Source organism: Passer montanus, unplaced genomic scaffold (genome assembly GCF_014805655.1).
Source record: "Passer montanus isolate IOZ18808 unplaced genomic scaffold, ASM1480565v1 scaffold71, whole genome shotgun sequence".
Lineage (NCBI taxonomy): Eukaryota > Metazoa > Chordata > Aves > Passeriformes > Passeridae > Passer > Passer montanus.
Window position 1 is genome coordinate 1298044 of NW_024372259.1, and position 12806 is coordinate 1310849.

Consider the following 12806-nt stretch of genomic DNA (forward strand, 5'->3'; position numbering starts at 1 on the left):
GCTTCACCTCTTGTGCAGGATGACTGAGTTTATCACTCAAATGCAGTCATTGTCAGGGACTCACACATGGTCTGGGTCTGACTCTTGTCCTGCTCACAGTGAAACACATGATGTGTCCTCAAAAAGCACCAGAACAAGAGGAGGTTAACACCAAAGCAGGAGGGAAAAGGCAATTCCTGCTATTGTACTTAAAAGAGGGAAAGCAGCAGGCGGTCAGGGTGACCAGGTTTGCTTTGAAGAGTGGTTGGTGACAGCTACATGACAAATATTTTGTCTCTCTGGGAGGCACCTCAGTAGCTTCTTTCCTCTCTCCTGCTGTGCTCCAGGAATGGAGGACACACTGCTCAGAGCAGCATGGTCGAAGGAATTCTGCTTCCAAACACTTTCAGACCCAACTCCAAACAGCACTGGATCAGTAAATGACACTGCAAACACCAACTTCTTCCTGGTTCAATTAAATCTTATCTTTAACCAAGGAGAAAGGAAAACAGCCTTTCAACCTGCCTCAGGTAGACATGAAGTATGCAGGAGCTCTTCAAAAGGATTCCTGCTCCTGTAGGCCAGGCAGAGGCTCTCAGAAGAAGAAAATCAGTTATTTCCACACATCTTTTTTTCAGTGTTCAACCAGGTTCCTGTTACACAGTGCCTCCAGGGGAGGAAGCAGTGTGGACAGCACAAACCAGAAGCCTCCCCCATCCCTGGCAAACCCTGAGCATGTGATAACACAGAGAAAAGGGTACAGCTGCAAACTTCACCTCCACATGGGCACAGCAGGGATCAAGTCTCTGAAACGAAGCCCACAGAAAACTTTGAACATAGAGAAAAAATGTTGGCACAGAAGTGTTGTAGCATAAGATCTCCCTGCTGGTGGTGAGGCCACGCTTGCCTTGGGGAAAGAGCATTGTGTGTCTCCCCTAAACTGCAGAGAGGTCAGGATGGAAAGGCACAGAAGTTTCTTCTGTGAGTAAAAAGCAGTTTTTTAAACTACCTCTAGAAGGAGAGTCTGACTCTCCTGTTATTCAGCCCATGCCACCGCACCAGCCCAAAGAGCTAAGGGTCCCCACACAGGCTGGGAAAGGGCCAGGAGGTCAGCATGGGTTTAAGTGCCACCCTTGAGCTCCACCTTGTGCTCCCTCCTGCAAGCCCACCTTGTATATTCCAGCAGCAAGCTATAACTGAGCTGTGAAACAACACCTGGAAGCAAAGGCAACACCAGATCAGCCAGGCAAACGCTGAGGAGAGGTGACAGTAACAAGGAAGGTTATGTTTAGCTTCACATCTGTGCTGTTTGGAAGCTCTCTTCACAGAGAGGGAAAAAATAGCTTAAGAATAAATCTTTTACTTGGAAGACATCCAGACTGGGAATAAAAAACATGAGTCTAAGAGAATGAGTAATTGGATGGAGAAGGATTGTTGTGCAGGTGAGGTCAGGGCATGCAAGGAGCACAAAGGAAGGACCACCAGCACAGGAAGGATTTGGGGAAAGCAGCCATCTTTGGGGCAGACAGGCATGCTCCAGCTATCTCACCAGGATCATCTTTTGGAGGGGAAAAAACAAAGCCCTGTGCTTCCTCCACTTTGCACAGACCACCCTCCTTCAACAGGGGGAACCAGCTCCATTCCTCCCTGGGCTCTTCCAGCACAAAGCCAGATGCCAGGCAGGAACTGGGAGCTACTGGTTAAGGAAGCCCAGTGTGGAAGACATGGAAAGTTACTAAATCTGGGTCTCAGTTTGGGGCCAACCACTCCACACAGTATCCTAACATCACAGAGTCCACCTGCACCTCCTCTGAAATGCCCCAGTCCTTCCCTGTCTGTCCTCACTCAGCCCCACCTGAATCACATCCTAGTGCCATCATTGGAGTAGAAAGGCACATGCTGTTTGCTCAGGACCAGTTCAAGTCTCACTGCAGGCACATTCCCATCTAGTTTTCCAGTGCCCCAGCAGCCAACACACCATGGCAGCAACAGGATGCATCTCTGCCCACCCCAATCCCAAGAAAGCAGCACCATGCTTGGTTAAAGTGCCAGACAAACAACCACCCAGTAATCCAGCTCCAGACAGGCTTGCTAGGGATATTTCCCCATTATTGCTTCAGTGCCATGTGAGAGATCCGAGTCCTGCTGTATTACAGGTGGTTGAAAATCCAATTTCCTTCCCCAAAAAACGAGGCATGTTTGCACCTGCCTCAACCCCTCTGCACCCTGCATAAGGATGGAACAACTGGCTGAGCAATGAGTGCAAACCCACATGGCATTAATCCTCCATGTTCATATCAGAAATCCAAATCTCTAATTTACTTCATCCTGAAGTCACTTAAATGTAAGCATCACTCCTGGTCCTACTTCTGTATTTGTTTTTCTGGTTGCAGATATAATTGTTATACTAACGGTGCCTTAGTTGTGATTATAAATACCCAAACTCCCATGCCTATGTATGTGCAGGCACGCATCCACACACGCTCATTCTTCTACCTCTTGAGAAATGGGTCTGTTCCGCTTTCTTCTGCTACTGATAAAATATTGATTAGGGAATTTGAAAATTTGAAATGATTTAGGAGTCCCTGGATGGGAAACGTAATGTACTGTGCCAGTCGCATTATGAGCCATCCATCACCTGTCAGCAAGCAGCAAGAAAGTGACAGAATCAATACAAACGTGTCTGAAGATGGGTTTAATTCATTTCCCTTCCCCCTCAGGCCATGGCTGGAGCATCCCAGCCGGAGGAGGAGGAAGCTCAGTAACACCAGCCCAACCTCAATCCACCCAAAGTGCAAGGGGGTTAACTTCTTCCTTGGCAGTCCAACCACATCAGGGCCAAGATGGGTGACCTTGGCCACATTCCCAGGGGAGCATGGCCAGGCCAGCCAGCCAGGAATTGCTAAATCAGATCTTGAGGGCTGCATCCAGCTGCCCTTGTGCTCTGAGATGCTCTGGGCTACCTGCAACATCCACGTGGGTCACAGCACCTGCACAGCTCCTACTAGAAGCTGCTTTGATTGACTCAGGTAGGTTGTTATTTGTCCCTAAAACCTCCCCATGGATGGTAATTCCAGTCTGTCCCAGCACATTTTATGCCATGAAACACTCCCACACATTAGTCTGCTTGCAGAGGGACCAGACTGGCCAGTGTGGTGAGTTGGAGTGAACCTCTTCTTGCTTTTCTACTTCCCTTCTGCATCACCCACCTTTAGTCAGCATGGCCTGATCCAGCTCCTTGTTGCTCAAGCATTTGTTGTTCTTACTCTCACCAAGAGCTTTAAAATAATTGTTTTTTAAAAAGAAAAAAATTAGGGGGTGAGCAGAATCCATCCACAGAGTGATACATCATCCTCCCGCATTTTGCAGATGGATTCAATTGGCCTGTGATCCTATTTTGCAGATTCCCTTAGAGCACCATAATTCATCCTGCAAGGTATTTCAAATGAGACTGGACAGAGCACCAGAGAAATGACAGAGTCGGGTGCCCTGCCGTGCTCCCCAGGAGCAGAGAGGGTGACCAGGCAGGCTATTGCTCATGTGTGATTAGAGCTAATTATTCCAGAGCACACTGCAGGAGGTGATGGCAGCACAAAGGCAGCTCAGACAAGACCAACAGAATTCCCAAAAGCTGCTCCTTAACTCAAGCCAGCCCACCGTGGGCTGCGTTAGGCAGCAGGATGAACCTTGGCTGTAGAGCACACAGTGTGGGATGTTCCACAGCATGTGACAACTTCTGACCTGCCTGCTGGGTGGGAAGAGGAGGATCTCCAAGCTTCCACCTTGACTGGCTCTTTGTCCCAACAGAAGCCTGACAGACATCCCTCCCCTCTTCCTGACATCTTTCAAGGCTTCAGGGAGGCGATGCAGGCCAATGAATACAGGAGCAAGCACTCGTCTTCTGGGCAGCATGTTTCTCATCTGTTCTTTGGCTGATGATGTGGCTGCAGGTAGGACTTCTTGGATAAAACTCCCTCGTTTATTTTGATTTTAATTCCATTATTTAATAGACTGCAAAACCCTTAATGTGGGAGTCTCAACTACTGTGACTGTGCACTTCACTCCAGATACAACCCTTCTAGCTCACCATCCCTAATAGACTCAATAAACGGTTTCCAAATCCAGCAGAAGTGCTCTATTTGCTGCCTAGTATACCATATAATCTTTTGCAGAGGTAGTATTGATCTTATTAAACCTGCAGCCATCGAGTCCTCACATGTGTCTCAGCATTTGCTTGCCTACAGCAAAGCAAAGTACCTCTTCCAGCCCCACAGCAGCCTGCATCTGACAGCACCAGCCTACACTGACTACACTACAAGAGGATCAGTGCATTCCTGAGAACAATTTAATAGTCCGTAGAGCCATGGCTTTAGGGTATTTAGTCAGAAGCAATATCCCGTCTCCAAAAGAAATGTCTGAGTAATTTTAACTGTAAGGGACAGAAATTAGGGACTAATTCAGGCCGTAACAGGTACTGAATGCCGAGTCAAGAAGCAGCTCTGCTCGTGGCTAATGGATTTTGCACAGTGAGACTGGCTCAGGGCTCTCAGCTCATCCCTCCAGAATGCTCACAAGATTCACTTGCAGCCACTTTGCCAAATTTTCCTCACCCATCCATAAAGGGAGAAACTCAGGAGATTATTTGCATGGTCCTCCCTAAACAAGCAACCCTTCCCACAGCACAGAAAGTGGCTCCAGATGAGAGAGAAGAGGCTGTAGGAGGCTGGGCAAGGAAAGCAGCATTAGGATGCAAAGCACAGAGTTGGAATTCTAAAAAAAAAAGGATATATATATATACACATCTGTATGTGCAGGTACATGAAGGTTCCATTTTGGGGGAACGCAGCACCACAGCGTGCTGGGAAGGCAGAGGCATAGAGCACAGCCTAAGCAGATGTCTGCCTGTCAGAGCCTCAGCACTGGGTTATGTTCCCAGGCTGCCCTGGCAGCGACACCCAAGGAGAGGGCAGATGGCAGCTCCACAGCAGAGCATTAGGACCATAACTCGTGTCTTTCTTCTAGACAAGGCTCTGGTGCTGCCAGCTTACAGCAGGCACTGAAGGAAGGGGTGATAAGTGGCCACCGTCTGGCCCAGAGGTGCTGGGGTGCCAAGCAGAGGGGAGGAGGAGGCACAGCTTCCACCCTTTGACATTGGTGCTGACCCAGTTGTGTCAGCCCTGCTCGTCAGCCCATCTGTCACCCTGCTGGGGCCTCAGGACCTGCAAAGGTGGCTACACGTGTTGGACTATTTGTCTTAGGTTCTTGGGACAAGGGGGCTGACAGCCCTATTAGTTATCTCACAAAGCAGAGCCCTAACACAGCCCCAGAGAGGAGGACAGGGGATAACCCCTGGGAATAAGAGAATGTCAAAACCACATGGCTCCCAGATTCCCAGGGAAAGGCAAAGCACCAGCACAGCCTCAGAAATTAAATCCTTCCAAGAAGTACAGGGGAAAGAACTCTGGAAGCTGAAGCTTTCACTCATCACCTGTTATCTTTCCTTAGACAAAAGTAACTTGCTTCTGTAACAGGCAGGGGTCATCCCCACTTTCAACACTGACATTTAAGCCTTGCCCTGGGATGTGCCCAGGCTGGGAGACCAAAACTACTCCTGCATCAACCCCAACTAATCCTGCAGTCTTCAGGAAGGCACATCATTGCTCTGAGAACCAGCCACCCACTCACACACACTGCTATGAGGAGGAAGAAACACTGATCCAACAGCCCAAAGAAGTCATCCAAACCTACGTGATGCCCACACACACCCTGGAAGCAGCAGGTAGGGCCCTGGGCCTCTGTGCCAGAGGAAAATCAGGATATATGGTTTTCATATATCACAACAACAGCTCATCAAGACGCTGAAAGCACCAGGCACAGAGGTCAGATGACTAAGAATTGCACTACAAGTCCTCAGAACACATCAGTGGGATGTCACATCATTTTATTCCACAGAAGGACAGCTAAAGAAGTGCCCTGCTCCCCACAGTGCCAAACCAACACTCCTTCAGCCAGTGCAAGTATTTCTAGTACACACATACACCCAAGCCGTGCATCAAGGCAGCTCCTGGCTTCCCCCACAAGCTGGTTTTTAGGTAGGGATCTCCACGTGAGTGATTATAACCCAGCTTATCACTGTCACCCAAAACTGCCCACCTGCCCTGCCAACACCTCCAGCAGAGCAGGATCCCAGCCAGCACCAGCTCCAGGATCTTCCCCAGCCATTCAGGAAACAGCCAGAAGGCAGAGACTGAGCCAAGGCTTTGTAAAATAGAGCATGTCGTAGGTGGAGAGGAGGGGAGACAGCTCTTTAGGCAAGTAATTTCAATTGCCTTGAGAAAACAGGTTGTTAAAATGATAGAAATAAATGGGTTGTTTGAGCAGCCTCAGAAATGCTTTCCGAGAAAGCTTCCAGGTAGGAACATTGATTGCAAATACTTATTAACTGCTCCTTCATTATCAAAGAGATGTGATACATATGTTTACAAATTCTGATACATTTTTATTAAAACTACTTAACTCTTCGGTTCTCTAAGCCTTCTCAGAAGAGCCGTCACCAAGCAACTCCCTAAACACAACTTCCACTTCCGCACAGGCAGGCATGGGCACTGCATGGGGTCACTCGGGCATCTGCCTGTACCGAGGAACACATGGCACCAGTGTTGGACCCAAAATGGCTCTTTTGATCCCCGGCTCTCACTCCAGATGTGTGATAGGGTCACGCACCCACCTCTGTTCACTCGTGAAAGCCACCAGCCAAGAGATTGTAGGTGTCTCTAACTCAGCCTTCCATCTCCCACAGGAACTGGGCTTGATGCTAATGGCAAGAACTGAAGAGAAGGTGGAAGTGTTTTCCCAGGATGATTCTCCAGCTCCTAGCAGCCCAGCACTTACAAGCTCCCAAGCTGCAAATTGCTTCAGGGCTGTGTTCAGGCCCATCATCAAGAGTTATCTGCCATGAAATTGCCAAGTTCCTTTTTAAAGGTTCGTGATATTTTTTTGGCCGCCACAACATCTCAGGACAACACATTTCCAAGGCTGAATTAAGTCCCCCCACACAGAGAACATGTAAAGCTGCTTGATTCAAACCTGAAGTCCATTATTTTCTTACCTGCAGGAAACAATTATCTTCTAATCATCTTCTTAGGTGATTTTATCCATGCCTCAAGTCCTCCTAGTTGGTGCTTTTCCCAGGCTGGCGAGTCCTGACCTAGGCTACCCCCAGATGGAAGCTGTGACACCAAGTTACATAAAGCACAGCTCCTTGCTCTTGCCAACATCTTCTCCAGCAGCAACATCAAGCATGAGCGATGCCCTGTGCTGGGACAAGTGTTCTCCTCTGGGGCTCCTCCCTGGAGCTGCTCTTCCAGTGCAGAATCTGAAGGCCTGTTTATTTTAAGCAGGCTAGAGAGAGGCACAGGCAGAAGATTGGTGAGGAGGATCCCTGCCTCAGGTCACTGCTTCAGCAAGAGACAAGATTTCCCTCCCAGAAAGCCTGTGCCAGAGGGATGCACAGATTGTCACCTCCTGGCTACTTGGGCAGGAGTTTCTGTCCAGAGAAGAGGCATCATGCTGATGGCCAGATTCCTGCAGGCTTCCACAGCCTCCATCAGCCTGCTGGAAGAAGGGGGTCTTGCCAGCTCTTTTCCAGTAATCCTGCCTGAGGACTGCAATGTCCCAGCTAGAAACAACCCTTGTAGCACACAATAAGCACAGTGATGCTGGTATGGTCTGCAAGCTCCACCTGCCACAGAGATCACACCAGTCCACCAACACATTTTGTTTTCAGGAGCTGAAAACCCTGGTGTGCTGCCAAGTCACGGATTCATCATTAGCACCTTGCCTAAGAGTGCACATAGCACGGCTGGGGCTTGCAGGAGAAAATGGGAAATATCCTCTGTCCCCATACGGCTGTTAGAGAACTTCATCACAACAGGAAACCCAGCAGGGCCCAAAGCAGAGACTCACAGGTACAAACTGACAGGCACAGTACACCCCATGGCCTGCATATCCCAGCAAACACCTCCTGCCAGCTCAAACCCCAGAAAAGCAGTTACACCCTTCTATACACATTGCCTTGGTGTTGTGATTTTCATACCACTAAAGACAGTGGGTCGCAGCAGCCAGGTGTGTTTGCGCCTTCAGTACTGTTGCAGGGCTGCAAAATGGAACCAAACTCTTTGCCACAAAAGCTCAAATCATATAGTGGGCGAAACTCAGGCTTACATCTCAGCCACACACCTTCCACAGACATCTTTGCTAGATAAAACAATTCATCAGTCCAAGAATGCTGTACCCTGTATAGTTCAATCCTCATCCAGCACCTGCAAATGCCACTGAGAGGTGGAACAGAGCATCTCTGTCACCAGCAGTCAAGCACACACAAAGCTTTGGGCTTGTCTGTACTGCCCAGACATTATTTCCCCCACAGACAGAATGCAGTGGAAGGACGTTTCAGACACACAGACCTCATCCCTCCCTCGCTGCAACTGTGTGTGGTCCCAGGGGCCTTAATTATCCAGATCCTTCTTGCAGGGAGCTGCTCTCTGGGAACATTTGCATGTTCGACTCCTCTGGACAAGTTCTGAGGCAGGCAGCTAATCCTCTCCCAGGTCTCAATGTCATATCAATTTTCCCGTTCGAAGCTGAGCTCCCTCCATCAGGGGTTTTAAACTAATGAGATGTACTGAGGCCTTCAACTCTGGGAATATCAAATGCAGTGGGATTCAATTTCGTTTGATTTTCCTGTGGTTTTCCCTTTGTAATTAACACCAGACAGCATGCAACTGCTCTTCATCCTACCACTGGATACCATCTCCGCTCAAGACAAACATGTCAGGAAAGGTGATGCCTCTACCCTATGCTGCCAAAAGCTTTTTTTCTTTCCTTCCTTCCCCCCAGCACGAATATAATCCACATCCTCAAGGTACTATTCCGATCTTAAATCTCCAAGAGCAGTGGCACAGATCCCTCAGGGTTCACAGCCCCTCCTACTTCTTACTCATACAGATTATGCTCCAGAAACACTGGTGCATGGGCACAAGCTCTGAAAGGATTTAATGGGACAGTCTTTCCTAAAATCCTTAGAGGGCTGAGGAACTCCAATGTGTCCTAGGAAAGATGAGGAAATATGAACCACAGAATCATTAAGGCTGTAAAAAACCTCTAAGACTATTGAGTCCAGCTGTATCTTTCCATGTGCACCCTTTCCAAAGGCAGCCCAGTAGTCTTTCTATTACAGCAGGTTTTGAACATTGCTAAGACACAACAGCTGGCACTGATCATTGGCTTGGAGATCACACAAGCCAATATCCACTTAAAAAAAAAAAAAAACCAAACTAAATGAGCTCAGTTGTGCCACATCTAGCAGGACCTGCACGAAATGCAATGCTCTGTTTGATATGGGGAGTTTGGTGCAGTCCCTCAGTGTAGCAAGGGGCTGCACAGCAAAATAACATGGTGCAAAAACCTGATCAGCAAGAGGCAGCTCCTACAGGCACTGTTACATGAAGGTTTTGAGGGAGAATGCGTATCTTTGAGTGTCCATAACTAAAACCAGACAGTGCCACCATCCTATGGTCTCAATCCAGCAGAAATCCCTGCAGAAGGGCTCTCCTGCAGCCTCTCTAGACAGAGAGCACCTGAGGCAGGAAGGGAAGATACTGCTCTAAGCAAAAGCAGGGCAGATCTGCATTACACCAAGAGTGCAGCAGCTCCTTCTCCACAGTTAGGAAAATAAAGGTCACCAACCCTCTACCCCATACACCTTGACCCTGGACTCTCACTGCAGGAGCTACATGAGGGTTCAGAGCAAGATCTGGGGTTGGCTCTGCCATGCAAGCACATATATTAAATATACTCTTCTTAAAGGCACAGCATACTGCATGATCTATTCTAAATTAGCATGTACAATACCTCATTTTTCAAAGAGAAAACTGTATTGTTTACAAGAACTCAGCTGTCACCTTGATTTTTCTACAGGGGATAGCAGAATCTGGAAGGGACTCACCTGGACTAATGCAGTCTGCAGATTTAAAATCATGCTCTGCCTATCTCTAACAGCTACACCCCACTCCTCACAGTGATTTCCATAACAGCCCAAAATGACCATTTCAAGAGATGTTGCACTGCATCTGCCCTCACCCCAGTTCCATCTTGGAAAATATTTAGGTTAGGAAAATATTAGGTTCATTAACTGGACCATTTGCCACCTGAAGCTGCAACCAACAAACTCTCCCGTACCTGCAGCACCCCCAGGGATGTTTGAGGGATGAATCCCTCCCCTGTTAATGCTCACAGTGCTGTGTTCCTGCTTTGGAAAACACCATCCCAGCCTCTTGCTGCTGTGCCAGGAGCCTGCAAGTTCCAAGTGTCGAGGAGCACCTCGGAGCAGAGTTCAGCCACACTTTATTATCACTCCATCACAAAGCTCCCCACACTGCCTGGCAGCTCCAAATGAGCCCTCCACGCTGTGACAGCACCAGGACCACCGAGGTTTCATCAATATTCATGTCCCAGTGACACTCCAGAGAGCACTGGAAGCTCGTTTTCACCAGCAGATCATTAAACAAAGGGAAACGAGTGACCTCGCCAGACCAGCTGCGTCACTGATGTCACCAGGAGCTGAAGGGACAGAGACAGGGTCATCACCCAGGACTTCTTTTAATAAATAACAGCTCTAAATGAGCATGGCCTTGCCATGCCCAGAGGGACCCACGTGAGACTGGAAGCATCAGGGACAAAGATGCCCAAACTGCAATGTCGGGCACGGCAGTGCCTCCTCTCAGCAACCCTGACCAGGGGGATACAGCTGGAGGAAGCAGCATCCACCAAAACAGGGCTGTAAATCTGAATTAAATTGCTGTTTCAGGCACAGTTAGCCCAGTGCAGGCAACACACACAGCTCCCTCCAAGGGCAGTAGCATTTAGGAGCACCCCAGGGCTTCCTGGAATGCTGCATCCCAGCTCAGGGTGTCTAGCAGAGAGCTTCCCCAGGCTGCACTACAGCACTCCACATGCAGAGACTGGATTACAGACCCTAATTGCTGCCATCCATCACATTAACAATTAGCATCATGTTAATGCATTTCCAGTGCTCTCAGGAGAGGATGGAGAAGGAAAAGGGAGTCTTAGTCCCAGTTTACGCCGAGTTCACTGGGAGGCCACAAGAAAGCAACTCACAGGCAAACTTTCCACATGCCCAGGTTCCTTAGGATATTCCCAACCTCTGAAAAAACCAAAGCCCCACAGGAAAAATCAGCTCCTTCAGCCCTCCTAATCCAGGCAGACAGCTGCCCTACCTTCACAATCCTATATAAAAAAAGAAACTAATGGAAAATTACCCCTCACCAAAAATGAGACAGCCTTGGGTGGAAGATGCCACAGACTTTTTTCTTAGTTCCTTAACTGATGTTGATACCCAACTCAGGTGCATCAGTTAAGGCTGATTCAGCCCTAAACTCTTCTGTGAGCCTTGATCTCCAAATGTCCAAACATGGTATCAAGAGAGCAACAGGCAAGCAGAGAACCTCCTGTACTCCACGTGCATGGCTGCACACTGAGTCTAAGGGGATTTACAGCACACTCTGCTTCAGAAAAGTTTTGCTATTTGACTCCTTACAACTTCAGGGGGATGAAGTGCAGAAGAAGAGTAATATTTAATATATATGCTTGAATGGCAGAGGCAGCCCCAGGTCTTGCTCTGAACCCTTGTGTAGTTCCTGCTGTGAGAGTCCAGGGTCAAGATGTATGGGGTAGAAGAGTCAGAAACCAAAAACCTGAGGAGCAAATCTAAAATCACTGGTTTTAGTTCTAAAATTATTTGCCAGATTTGCAATTTCCACAAGCAAGTATTTATCATTTTCCCTCTGAAAAAGAGATTGCTTGAGCAAGAGGCATGCTCAGTCTTGGAAGAGCAGGATGTCTATGGTCTGAGGTGAGAGATTTGCAAGCTCACACCCCTTTAAACCAACTCCAAGGACTGTAGGGCAGCAAAAAGCCTCTGTCAGGACAAAAAGCAACATATTGACACGCCCAAAGAACTGCCCAAATAATCCTCCAGCTGAGACTGAGGGACATAAAGGTGTGTGGGTGCACAGCTGCGGCACACAGAGCTGTGAGGACACCCAGCATCATGGGGGTCCCTCCCCCTGCACCCACAGAGGCAGAAACACCCCAGATTTATGTTTCCATCCTCAGGAAACCCACTGGAGTGTGTGCTGCAGTCAGCCAGAGCCACCCCAGGGCAGCAGCCTGGGCTCACCAGTCACTTCCAGGTGCTGGGAGCCGGGCAGCTCTGCAAGAAGGGACAGCCAGGTGACAGCACCTGCATCCAACCACGCAGGTGCCCGGGTTTACATCGGCCTTGATACACTGGTGCGATTAAAATCACCGTGGGTCTGGGGGGGTTAAAGCCATCCACCACCAGCCCTCACGGCACTTCCCTGGAGGGCAGCCACAGCACAGCCCGTCCGCAGAGGGCTCCAGCCCCACAGCCTGCTGCCCACAGGGCATGGATCAGCGGGGCACCGACCCCACAGAGTGCCACGAGCGGCCACAACCCCATCGCTTCCCGAGGGGATCCCCACCACAGACGAGCTTTAGCCTCGCAGTCTTTCAGGTCGAGATCGAGCCCCCACAGCCTGTCACGGGCAGGCATGGAACAGCGGGGCACCGACCCCACAGACTGCCACGAGCGGCCACAACCCCATCGCTTCCCGAGGGGATCCCCACCACAGACGAGCTTTAGCCTCGCAGTCCTTCAGGTCGAGATCGAGCCCCACAGCCCGTCACGGGCAGGTTTACACCCCCAGCCCACCACAGACAAGTGT